A 14,324-nucleotide genomic window follows, 5' to 3' on the forward strand; every position below is an offset into this window, starting at 1 on the left:
GCCAAGGTGCTCTCTGATTGCTTGTATCTGCGTTGGTAATTCCCCGAAGAGGAGAGGATGATGCAACACAAAAAGGTGAGTATTTCCCTCAGTTATGAAACCAAGGTTATAAATCCAGTAGGAGAACCAAGCAACAATATGTAAATAGCACCTGCACACAAACAACAAATACTTGCAACCCAACGCGTAAGAGGGGTTGTCAATCCCTCAACGGTATTGAGATAGATTAAATTGTATGCGATTTGATAAATAGATCTAACTAAAACACAAAATAAAATAAAGAAAAAAGTGCAGCAAGGTATTTTTAGATTTAAAATTAAAGGAAATAGACCAGGGGGCGTAGTTTTCACTAGTGGCTTCTCTCAAGAAAATAGCATAAGGTGGGTAAACAAATTATTGTTGGGCAACTGAAAGAAAAGCGAATAATCATGATGATATCCATGGCAATGATCATGTATATAGGCATCACGTCCTAGATTATTAGACCGACTCCTTCCCGCATCTACTACTATCACTCCACACATCGACCGCTATCCAGCATGCATCTAGTGTATTAAGTTCATGGAAAATCGAAGTAATGCAATAAGAACAATGACATGATGTAGATGAAATAAACTCACGTATGAGCAAACCCCATCTTGTTACCCTTATTAGCAATGATACATGCGTGTCATGTCTCTTTCTGTCACTGAGATTGAGCACCGTAAGATTGAACCCATCACAAAGCACCTCTTCCCATGGCAAGATAAATCAATGTAGTTGGCCAAACCAAACCAATAAATTAGAGAAGAAATACGAGGCTATAACAATCATGCATAAAAGAGTTCAGCAAAGGCTCAAATAATATTCATGGATAGAATTGATCGTAAACCCACAATTCATTGGATCCCAACAAACACACCGCAAAAAGGAGTTACATCAAATAGATCTCCAACAACATCAAAGAGAACATTGTATTGAAGATCAAAAGGAGAAAAGAAGCCATCTAGCTACAAACTACGGACCCGTAGGTCTATGGTAAACTATGCACACATCATCGGAGGGGCACAAGGATGATGAAGAACCCCTCCGTGATCGTTGCCCCCTCCGGCAGAGTGCCGGAAAAGGCCTCTAGATTGGATCTCGTGGTTCTGGAACCTGTAGTGGCTAGAAAAGTGTTTCGTCAACTCCCCTAGGGTTTTTTGGATTTTAGAGTATTTATAGAGGCGGAGGTAGGTCAAAAGGGTTCCTGGTGTTTACTACACAACTTGTTCTTGTAGACTCGTGTTGGGCCTCCAAGCACAGAGTTTTGTAGGACAGTGGCAAATTTCCCTCAAGTGGATGACCTAAGGTTTATCAACCCATGGGAGGCGTAGGATGAAGATGGTCTCTCTCAAACAACGCTGCAACCAAATAATAAGAAGTCTCTTGTGTCCCCAGCACACCAAATACAATGGTAAATTCTATAGGTGCACTAGTTTGGCGAAGAGATGGTGATACAAGTGTAGTAATGATAGTAGATATTGATTTTTTGTAATAGGAACAGTAAAACATCAAGGTAGCAATTGATAAAACGGAGCACAAACGGTATTACAATGCTTGAAAATGAGACCTAGGGTCCGTACTTTCGCTAGTGCAATCCCTCAACAATGCTAATATAATTGGATCGTATAACCATCCCTCAACGTGCGATGAAGAATCACTCCAAAGTTCTTATATAGCGGAGAACATAAGACGAAATTGTTTGTAGGGTACGAAACCACCTCAAAGTTATCCTTTCTAATCGATCTATCCAAGAGTTCGTAGTAAAATAACACCAAGTTATCTTTTCCGATCAATCTATCTAAGAGTTCGTACTAAAATAACACCATATGATACACATCTACCAACTCTAATGTCACCTAGATACTCCAATGTCACCGCGAGTATCCGTGAGTTGATTATGCGATATGCATCAAACAATTTCAGATTCATAATACTCAATCCAACACAAAGAACCTCAAAGAGTGCTCAAAGATTTCTATCGGAGAAACAAAGACAAGAACGTGCATCAACCCCTATGCATAGATTACCCCAATGTCACCTCAGGAATTGCTACTTCTTGAGCTTGCATTGGTTTTTCCCTTGAAGAGGAAAGGGTGATGCAGCAAAGTAGAGATAATTATTTCCCTCAGTTAGAGAACCAATGTATCAATACAGTAGGAGACAATGCAAAAATCACCAATACCTTCACAAACAATCAAACAACTTGCACCCAACGCGATAAAGGGGTTGTCAATCCCTTCACAGTCACTTGCAAAAGTGAGATCTGATAGAGATAGATGAAACTAAACAAACGATAAAGTAAATATTTTTGGTGTTTTTGGTTTATAGATCAGAAAGCAAAAGATTGCAAAATAGTAGATCGGAAACTAATATGATGGAAAATAGTAGATCAGAAACTTATATGATGGAAAATAGACCCGGGGGCCATAGGTTTCCCTAGTGGCTTCTCTCAAAATAGCAAATAATACGGTGGGTGAACAAATTACTGTTGAGCAATTGATAGAAAAGCGCAAAGTTATGACGATATCTAAGGCAATGATTATGAAATATAGGCATCATGTCCATGTCAAGTAGACCGAAACGATTTTGCATCTACTACTATTACTCCACACGTCGACTGACTCCTACCTGCATCTAGAGTATGACATGATGTAGAGGAATTAACTCAAGCAATATGATGAAAACCCCATCTTTTTATCCTCGATGGCAACAATACAATACGTGCCTTGCTTCCCCTAATGTCACTAGGAAAGGACACCGCAGGATTGAACCCAAAGCTAAGCACTTCTCCCATTGCAAGAAAAACCAATCTAGTTGGCCAAACTAAATTAATAGTTCAAAGGAAATTAAAAAGATATCAAATCATGCATAAAAGAATTCAGAGAAGATTCAAATAATATTCATAGATAAGCTGATCATAAATCCACAATTCATCGGATCTCGACAAACACACCGCAAAATAAGATTACATCGGATAGATCTCCAAGAACATCGAGGAGAACATGGTATTGAGAATCAAAGAGAGAGATGAAGACATCAGGCTACTAGCTATGGACCCGTAGGTCTGAGGTAAACTACTCATGCTTCATCGGAAGGGCAATAGAGTTGATGTAGAAGCCCTCCGTGATCGAATCCCCCTCCGGCAGGGTGCCGGAAAAGGTCCCTAGATGGGATCTCACGGGAACAGAAGGTTGCGGCAGTGGAAAAGTGTTTTCGTGGATGCTTCTGGTGGTTTGGGAATATATGTGAATATATAGGAGGAAGATCTAGGTCAGGGGGTCACCGAGGGGCCCACAAGGTAGGGGCGCACGCCCTCCACCCTTGTGCCCGCCTTGTGGCTCTTCTGACTTGCACTCCAAGTCTCCTGGGTGTCTTCTGGTCCAAGAAAAATCATCGCGAAGGTTTTATTCGTTTGGACTCCGTTTGGTATTCCTTTTCTACGAAGCTCAAAAACAAGGAAAAACAGAAACTAGCACCGGGCTCTAGGTTAATAGGTTAGTCCAAAAAATAATATAAAATAGCATATTAGTACATATAAAACATCCAAAAGAGATAATATAATAGCATGGAACAATAAAAAATTATAGATACATTGGAGACATATCCGGAATCCACGAGTTGAGTGCCAAAACACATATCAAGTGAATCAATATGATAACCCATTGTCACCACGGGCATTAATAGCAAGACATACATCAAGTGCTCTCAAATACATAGAAGTATTCAATCTGATAACAACAAAATCTCAAAGGGAAAGCTAAATTCATCACAACAAGATAGCGAGGGAGAAACACCATATGATCCAACTATATTAACAAAGCTCGCGATACATCAAGATCGTGCCAAATCAAGAGCGGGAGAGAGACAGAGAGATTAAACACATAGCTACTGGTACAAACCCTCAGCCCCGAGGATGGACTACTCCCTCCTCATCATGGTGGCCGTCGGGATGATGAAGATGGCCTCTGGTGATGATTTCCCCCTCCAGCAGGGTGCCAGAATAGGGTCTAGATTGATTTTTCATGGCTACAGATGTGTGGCTTGCGGCGGAGGAACTTCTGATCTAGGGTTATTTCTGTTGGTTTCTCTATTTACAGGGTTTTTCAGCATTGGAATCACGCGAAGATGGGCCTCGAGGTGGGCACAACCCACCTGGGCGCGCCTGGGCCTCCTAGCGCGCCCAGGTGTCTTGCGCTCACCTCCTTCACCTTCTGGTCCTCCCACAAAGCTTCTAGTGCCTGTTTTATTCCAAAAAAAATCGTCAAAAAGTTTCATTGCAATTGGAGAACTTTTATTTCTGCACAAAAAACACCACCACGGTAGTTCTACTGAAAACAGCGTCAGTCCGGGTTAGTTCCATGCAAATCATACGAAAACCATATAAAATTGTTGTAAACATGGCATGAATACTTCATAAATTATAGATACGTTGGAGACATATGAGCATCCCCAAGTTTAATTCCTACTCGTCCTTGAGTAGGTCAATGATAAAAGAAATAATTTATGAAGTGTGAATGGTAGCATAGTGCATAAGTTTTATCAACGATAATTTCAACCACTTTTCCTAGCATCATAACATAAATTCTTTCTCATAAAACTTCTCATGTTAAAGTAGCAACCAATTCACATGTTAATGTTCGAACAATGAATTCCCTTGAAACTCAACAACCTATATTCTTAGTCACCAAACAATTGCAATTCAACTTATCCAACAGAGTCTAAGTAAGAGCTCCACATACTGAATCATCATAGAGTCTTCCATGATTGCTAGTACTCAAAGCATACTCTTAGAACAAATGGCATCCATCGAACACAGAGAAAGATAGGGGCTTAATGTTTCGCCTCCCAACTCATTTATCATAGAGATAATTGTTAACAACAATAAATCATGATCAAATATATTTGGATGGCCATATGTGCCTAGATCTTTCCCCACCAGATGATGCTTGCCAACTAGAGAATAATTGAGGTTGAATTGATAATTCATACTATTGACTCTTTGCATAAAAGTAAATATTGAAAAGTAAAAGATATGCCCTTCGCAGAGTGAAGCACAGGTTGTCATGCACTTTTTATTTGGATGCCCAAGCTCTTAATGCAAAGGAACGTCACGTTATATTACCCCTTATGATAGCAACATTTATTATGCAGTCTGTCGCTTTTATTACTTTGTCATCACAAGTTCGTACAACGCTCAATTTTCCCTTACAATAAAAGATCAAACATATTTAGGAGCAATTTTTATTGCTTTATGCACCGATGACAACTTACTTGAAGGATCTTATTCAATCCATAGGTAGGTATGGTGGACACTCATGGCAAGAAACTGGGTTAAACATTTTTGGATGCACAAGTAGTATCTCTACTTAGTACGAATTTTTGGCTAGCAAAAGATCCTAGGCAAACACCACATTTTGGAGGATCCATAACAATATAACTTATATGCAAATATACCCAAACATAACTCATTACGTTGTCTTCCTTGTCCAACTTCAACTAATTTGCTCAAGTCTGAAAATAATTAATGGGTATTCACAATCATAGAAGATGTCCAAGATAATATATTTTCATGTGAAAGTTCTCTTCCTTATACTAATCATTCATGAATTGCTTGTATGACCAATATTGTGATTGTCAAGCTTCAAAAGATTTCACTTTCTAAACCCAATGTGAAACTACTACTAGAAATAATATGAGCATATAATTTCAATTTAATGATATTCAATTCATTCAACAATTTACTCATAGGATATATGTGAAGGACAAGAGTAAATGACAAACTACTCCAAAAAGATATAAGTGAAGATCAAGCGAGTAGTTAAGTAAAGGGGTAGCTAATTGAGGACTCTCTCTTATTTAAAAACTTTCAGATCTTAATATTTTATTAAAACAACAAGCTAAACAAAAAAATGACATTCCAAGAATAGCACACATCATGTGAAGAAGCAAAAACTTAGGCTCAACCGAGGCTAACCGATAATTGTTGATGAAGAAAGGTGGGATGGCTACGGGGGCATCCCCAAGCTTAGATGCTTGAGACTTCTTGAAATATAATCTTGGGATGCCTTGGGCATCCCCAAGCTTGAGCTTTTGTGTCTCCTTAATTCCTCTTATGTCACGGTTTCCCTAAATCTTAAAAACTTCATCCACACAAAACTCAACAAGAACTCGTGAGATAAGTTAGTATAAATCAATGAAAAAACCTTATCATTCTCTACTGTAGCTGTCGAGGAACACAAACCAGGGTGTATGTCTTTCCTCTAACTCGTGCACGGACGGTAAGCCAACAGGAACAAGAACGAGATCGCAACTCCAAGATCAGATTGAAGCACAAGGGATCAGCTCTTCGAAGGACCAACATGTGGATCTAGAAGATCAGGACTAGCCAAAGAAGCAAGATATCGCTAAGGGAAAAACCTCCCTTGCCGGGTGGGCGAGCCTGGCAGAGACGGGGTTACCCCCAGAAGCAAGCTTTCGGATCGTCCCAGCAAGCCTGCCGGGGCTTACGGAGACAAACCACTCCACCGCACCACCTCTCCACGACGCACGCCATCGACCAGTGCAGTGTCAAGCTCCAAGATGAGTAAGTGGCTGCTATCTGCCACATGGCAATCACTTTCTACAGAAAATACCTCCAAGTGACACCTGTCCTAAGGCGTGTCAAGCAAGCAGGCGCGAAGCTGGCAAAACAGCCTGACAGGGCCTGCCGGGCGAGCTGTGATGTGACGTTGAGCGGTGTCGAGCGAGCTATGATGTGACGTTGAGCGGTGCAGTTAATGCGCCCTGTCAGCCTGCAGAGTTAGGTATGATAGCACTGTTTGCTATCTTATCCGTGTGTAATGACTGATTTGCCACTGTGGTGACCCCTTTATCTACAAAAGGAGGCCCAAGGCAACCATAGAAAGGTTGGTCGCTTGGTTGGCTAATCCACAGCCACACACTCATACGCGCGTAGCCATTCTCGCCTCAAGGCAACCCTGCCGGGCAGACGTGTGGCGCCCACCACCATATTTTCCACCATCAATCCACCAAAGCAGGAGTAGGGTTTTACGCCTCACGGTGGCCTGAACCTAGGTAAAACTGCCCGTGTGATCTCTGTTGTGATGTTCCACGCCCCTCCACTCTTTGTGCAACGTGTTATCCCCTCGCCAAACCAGAAAGGGGCTCTCGGTCCCATAGGTGGCCATGGTTTCCCGCAACATCTTTGGCGTGCTAGGTAGGGGTATCACTTGCGCGAACCCGAAGGCGTGAGCAGTGTGCCATCTTCAGCACTTGCTCAACGCCATTGTTGAATGGCGTCAGAGGGGATGCGGAGAAGGGTGGGGACGGAGCGGGAGAACTACACCGCTCCCCTCCGGTCCCGCCCAAACTCCATCACTTCTTCCCATCGCGGCCTCAACAGTGACGAAAGCCAACAAATAGGGCGACAAGACTACCCCGAGCGGGCCGGGCAGCATGGGTGCACCACGAGCCCCGTTTGGGGAAGAGGACGGTGTACGGTACGGGGTCTTCTCTCTCTACCGCTCTCACTTTTTGACAATCGAGCTGCTTTGGGGTTCTAGCATCATCAACGTCGATGAGCCCACGCGAAACTCGGTTCAACATTTACCCTACTTAGGGAAATCCTGAGTAGAGCGTTGGTGCGAATCCGTTGGTCGATCCCCCGGCAAGGCCGTCCGCGTTGGCGTGACTCTTGTGCTGATAGCCGTTAGATTGTTCAGAAAATGTGAAGGGAAGGAGAGAGAAACACGACATGCCCGGCGTCGCGTTCCATCGCCCAAAAGATATACGTATGATTCTGGCCGACCCTTGTTGGAAGTCAGATATCAGCAAGCATGCGACTCCATCTTTCCCGAAACTTACAAGCCCAACCAGCGTCCATGACTGAAAAAGGTGGATGGGGGCACAGATAAAAGCTAAGTTCATGCTATCCTTGCGTCGTTACAGATTCCTTTGGATTTATATGTTTGTTTATCCCTAGAGTACCGGAGTGTTTGTGCGATGAAATATTTCACGAGATGGTACCTCTGTTAGATTCTTGGCCGCAGCCTCGTTTCGTCCAGAGCCAACTCGCAGAGCGAGTGGCTGTGTCGGAAACTACTGAGGAAAAACCTATCGGGACGCATCCACGCCAAAATAACTATTGAGGTCCGGACCCTCACGACCATGGCGGCAATATGATACCGGCAGGCAATCTAAATGTGCATAGAGACTAATCGCACGAACACTACACATATGAAACTAAAAGGGGATAAACATACAGTTCAGATTAAGCAGAAGTATCAAACTCAATGATAACCCACAAGTATAGGGGATAAATTGTAGCCTCTTTTGGTAAGTAAGAGTGTCGAACCCAACGAAGAGCTAAAGGTAGAACAAATATTCCCTCAAGTTCTATCGACCACCGATACAACTCTACGCACGCTTAACGTTCGCCTTACCTAGAACAAGTATGAAACTAGAAGTACTTTGTAGGTGTTGTAGGCTAGGTTTACAAGATAATAAAGAGCATGTAAATAAAATCTAGGGGCTGTTTAAATAAAGACAAAACTAAATTAGTTTCAGTAGAGAACTTTTTGTCACGAGAAAGTTATTTGTCCCTAGACAATCGATAACTAGACCGGTAATCATTATTGCAATTTTATTTGAGGGAGAGGCATAAGCTAACATACTTCCTCTTATTGGATCATACACACTTATCATTGGAACTCTAGCAAGCATCTGCAACTACTAAAGATCATTAAGGTAAAACCCAACCATAGCATTATAAGGCATCAAGTCCTCTTTACGCCCATACGCAAACAACCTACTTACTCGGGTCTGTGCTTCTGTCACTCACGCCACCCACCATAAGCAAATCATGAACATATTACAAACCCTACAGCGAGGATCCCTCATGCTTGCGCGACACGGAGAGCACCATAGGACATCACCAATAATAAAACATGCAACTCAAACCAATCACGATCATCAATTAACCCATAGGACAAAATGGATCTACTCAAACATCATAGGATAGCCATACATCATTGGGAAATAATATATAGCGTTGAGCACCATGTTTAAGTAGAGGTTACAGCGGGTAAAAGAGGGGATACACCGCTGGATAGAGGGGTGAAGAGTTGGTGATGACGACGGTGAAGTTGTTGGTGTAGATCGTTGTTGCGATGATGGTCCCGGCGGCGTTCCGGCGCCACCGGGAGAGAGGGGGAGAGAGCCCCCCTTCTTATTCTTCTTCATTGACCTTACCCCTAGATGGGAGAAGGGTTTCCCCTCTGGTCCATGTCCTCCATGGCGGCGAAGGGACGAGAGCCCCTCCGAGATTGGATCTCTCTCTCTGTTTCCTTCTGTTTCTGTGCTCCCTGATTCTGCTCTTTCACCGTTTCTCAAATTCTCGGAGATCCGTAACTCCGATCGGGCTGAAATTTTGACACGATTTTTATCTGGATATTGGATTTCTTGCTGTGAGAGAAGGGCACCAACCTCCTTATGGAGTGGCCACGAGGTCCCAGGGCGCGCCCCTCAGCCTCATGGGCCCCTCGAGTATTGTCTCGCATTGATTCCACTTCCCAAAATTCACATATATTCCAAAAAAAATCTCCATAATTTTTTATCCCATTTGGACTTTGTTTGATATGGATTTTCTGCGAAACAAAAACATGCAACAAACAGGAACTGACACTGGGCACTGGATCAATATGTTAGTCCCAAAAATAGTATAAAAAGTTGCCAAAAGTATGTAGAAGTTGTAGAATATTGGCATGGAACAATAAAAATTATAGATAGGACGGAGACGTACCAGCATCCCCAGGCTTAATTCCTGCTCGTCCTCGAGTAGGTAAATGATAAAAAAGATAATTTTTGATGTGGAATGCTACCTAGCATAATCTTGATCATGTAATCTAATCATGGTATGAATATTAAGACACGAGTTATTCAAAGCAATAGTCTATCATTTGGCATTAAGACAATAATACTTCAAGCATACTAATAAAGCAATCATGTCTTTTCAAAATAACATGGCCAAAGAAAGTTATCCCTACAAAATCATATATTTATGATCCATCTTCATCACAAAAAATATTCAAATCATGCACAACCCCGATGACAAGCCAAGCAATTGTTTCATACTTTTGATGTTCTCAAACCTTTTCAACTTTCACGCAATACATGAGTGTGAGCCATGGATATAGCACTATAGGTGGAATAGAATATGATGATGGAGGTTGTGTGGAGAAGTCAAAAAAAGGGAGAAAGTCTCACATCGATGCGGCTAATCAACGGGCTATGGAGATGCCCATCAATTGATGTCAATGCGAGGAGTAGGGATTGCCATGCAACAGATGCCAGGGAGGGGGTCACCTCCCAAGCGCTTGTCACATGTATGCCACTTGCTTCCTGGCTCTTTTTTTTTGCTCGCTTTGAATTTCAACCTTGGTTTCATCTCATTTCTCCTCCTTGGCTTTTAGACCCCCCTTGGCGGATCAGATGGATGTTGATGCCACCATTGAGGAGACCTCCAAGGATGCTGCCGCCGAAGACGCCAGAGTCGCCGCCGACAAGGCCGCCAAGGATGCGAACGAAGAGGCCGCCAAGGGGTCTGCCGGGGAGGCCGGCAAGGAGACCGACGACCATACTGACGGCATTCCTGCCGCAAGAGCGCCCGGTGCTACATCAGTCCCGGGGTCCTCAGCTGCCGGGGAGAAGGTGGTCGAGGACCAACCATCAACATCTAAAGCCCCCCCCAAGCAGATATCTGAAGGTTGGTGACAATCTGTTCGTCAGCATCCCGGGGACGGCGAGCACCAGAGCGCCAACCGAGGGGAAGCTTTTGACGAAGAGGTCATCGCTGCTGCCGGGCTCAAGGTCGTCGATGAGCCGAGCGCCGGCAACAGCAGATCCAAAGAAGACCAGCTCCTCCAGGCCATGAGCAGCAACTTCCAGAAGCTTCAAGTGCTCCACCGCACTCGAAAGGAGAAGCTGGACTCCAGGGCAGCGGTTGTCGATGTGGCGGAGGCAGACCTCCAGAAGCGTGTGGAGCAGATGTAGGTCTGGTTCAATGAGGCCTGGCAAGAGCTGAGGACTAGCCGGGAGCAGCTGAGCCAGCGTCGGGACGAGCTCCTTCTGAAGCAGTCCCACACTGAGAAGGCACATGAGGAGGCTTCTCAACAAGCCGCCAAGGAAGACGCCCAACTAAGGGAGCGTCATATCTTGCTCGGCGCTCACGAAGAAGACCTTGCCGCTCGCGAGGAGGCACTCGCTGTCATGCTCCATGGCAAGGATGAGGAAATTGAGAAGCTTGTCATGCAGTGGACCCAAGAGCTGGGGCAGGAGCATAGGAAAGTGCTTGATGCTCTGGTCCTAGATCATGATGACAAGTTGAAGGAAGCCGTTGATGCCGCCGAAACTGCAGAGGCCACCAAGAACAAGCTGGCCGGCAAGGTGGGGAAGCTGGAGGTGGATCTGGAGAAGTACGACAAAGAGGTCTCGACGCTCAAGAGCGATAGAGACAAAATTGCCTATACCTTGGCAGAGATGCAGGTCACCTTATTTGACAAGACCAAGCAGATCTCTGTCGCCAACGACTCCATCGCTGATCTGAAGCTGGAGCTGACCACATTGGAGGAGTCCCTTGAGGGCAGCAAGGCTCGTGAGAAGACCTTGGCCAAGGACCTATAGGATGAGAAGAAACTGCTTGAGAGCGTCGCTGCCACCTACAACGACTATGTGAAAGGTGTGGAGATCTGGACTAAGCTCCTCATCGATGTCGCAGAGAGGCTCACAGCACAACTGTCCACCATGGGCATGCCGAGTTTCAGGTACTCCCACGAGGAGAGGGTGACTACGAGCGCCAGGCTGACCATGTTCTTCGAGGCCCTCCTTAATGCCCTTAAGCTACTCCACTCTAGCCGAACAACTCAACTGGCCAATGAATCCCGCAAGCTTTGCCGGGGCGTCCTTCTCAAGGTGCTCACCAAGGTGGCATATAGGAACCCTGGCCTCAACCTCACCAAACATGCTTGACAGCTTGCCGGAGGATGCAGATCGCAAGGTGCTGGAAGAGCTCGTCCCGCCCATTGTCGACTTGGTTGATCAAGTCAAGAGGGTGGAAGGCCAGTGCCGAGACTAGCCGCTTCGCTTCTCCTTGCCTCTACGAACTCATGCCCAAGACAATTCATCTAAAGTTAGAACTGTGGCAACTATTGATGTAATATAACTTGTTGTGTTTTGGATCGAATGCATGCTATCTTTCTTGTCTGATCTCTCTTTCTATGGCAAACACCCTACACTTTATTGGGAAAAACTTGCCGGTGCGTGCACCCTTGCCGCGAGCACTTTGAGGAATGGATCCTTAGCAGCCTGCTGGGGGTGTCGCTGCCGACAAGATACCTTGCCGTTCTTAGTGCAGCCACTTGAACCATTGAGAGGACTCGAAACAGAGCAAGGGCGCAACCTAATCCCGACAAAGTTCCTTCGCATGCAAGTTTTCCATACAAGAATCAAAATTGTTCGAGGAAAATAACCTCATATTTAAAAGAAATTCACTCAAGGTTTCACAACTTAGCTTTTTGCTGTTGTGTTCTTCCCCGCAAGATGCCACTTCAAACGTCGCCTGTTGGTGTCCATACTCCCTATCCCCCCCGGCAAACTTGTATGCGAGGGAACCTTCTTTGAGAAAAAGAAATAAGAGAAAAATAGGAACATGGAACCTCGATGGTTCGTCAGTACTTGCCGGAAATGAATGTAGTCAATATCCTGGACAGGCATGCATATAAAGAAACATGGAAATCGACAAGAACTGTACATACATAAACTTATTCAACTGCACACAGGGTCTGTGCCTAGCTCTGTACATAGGGTTATATGCCTTGCCGGAAAGGCTAGTACAGAAGGGGGTTGCCGGGTGACTAGTGACCCGGAAACCGTGCCTCATGGGTAAAACTTGCGAAGATGTTTGATATTCCAGGAGTTGCTCATTGGAATGCCATCTTCGGTCTCCAGGCGGACTGCGTAGGGCCTGGTGACTTGTATTACCTGATAAGGGCCTTCCCACTTTGGTGTCAACTTGTTGGAATTCTTGGCGGACTGAACACGCCGAAGAACAAGGTCGCCTTCCTCAAGGCTTCGGGCGTGAACCTTTGCGGCTGTGGTAGCGGCGCAAGGCTTGCTGGTAGCGCGCGGCTTGCACAGCAGCCTGAAGACGGTCTTCCTCAAGGAACGTAACATCATCTTCGTGCAAATGTTCTTTCTCAAGCTCATCATAAGAAAGAACTCGAGGTGACCCGTATATGAGTTCTGTGGGGATAACTGCTTCTGCCCCGTACACCAGGGAGAAAGGCGTCTGGTCGGTGGCTCGATTTGGTGTCCTCCTGATTAACCAAAGAAATGTCGGCAACTCATCAATCCAGCGTCTTCCGCACTTGTGCATCCTGTCAAAAGTCCTTGTTTTGAGGCCCCGCAGCACTTCAGTATTTGCCCTTTCTGCCTGGCCGTTGCTTCTCGGATGAGCAACAGAAGCAAAACAGATTTTGCTGCCGAGGTCTTGGATATACTGCATGTAGGTGCGGCTTGTTGATGTCTACTACACAACCTTCTTCTTGTAGACGTTGTTGGGCCTCCAAGTGCAGAGGATTGTAGGACAGTAGCAAATTTCCCTCAAGTGGATGACCTAAGGTTTATCAATCCGTAGGAGGCGTAGGATAAAGATGGTCTCTCTCAAGCAACCCTGCAACCAAATAACAAAGAGTCTCTTGTGTCCCCAACACACCCAATACAATGGTAAAATGGATAGGTGCACTAGTTCGGCGAAGAGATGGCAATACAAGTGGTATATGGATAGTAGATAAAGGTTTTTGTAATCTGAAAATATAAAAACAGCACGGTAACTAATGATAAAAGTGAGCATAAACGGTATTGCAATAATAGTAAACAAGGCCTAGTGTTCATACTTTCGCTAGTGCAAGTTCCCTCAACAATAATAACATAATTGGATCATATAACTATCCCTCAACATGCAACAAAGAGTCACTCCAAAGTCACTAATAGCGGAGAACAAATGAAGAGATTATGGTAGGGTACGAAACCACCTCAAAGTTATTCTTTCCAATCAATCCGCTGGGCTATTCCTATAGGTGTCACAAACAGCCCTAGAGTTCGTACTAGAATAACACCTTAAGACACAAATCAACCAAAACCCTAATGTCACCTAGATACTCCAATGTCACCTCAAGTATCCGCGGGTATGATTATACGATATGCATCACACAATCTCAGATTCATCTATTCAACCAACACATAGA

The sequence above is a fragment of the Triticum urartu genome, chromosome 6A (genome assembly GCF_056163025.1).
Source record: "Triticum urartu cultivar PI428250 chromosome 6A, HENAU_Tu73, whole genome shotgun sequence".
Classification (NCBI taxonomy): domain Eukaryota; kingdom Viridiplantae; phylum Streptophyta; class Magnoliopsida; order Poales; family Poaceae; genus Triticum; species Triticum urartu.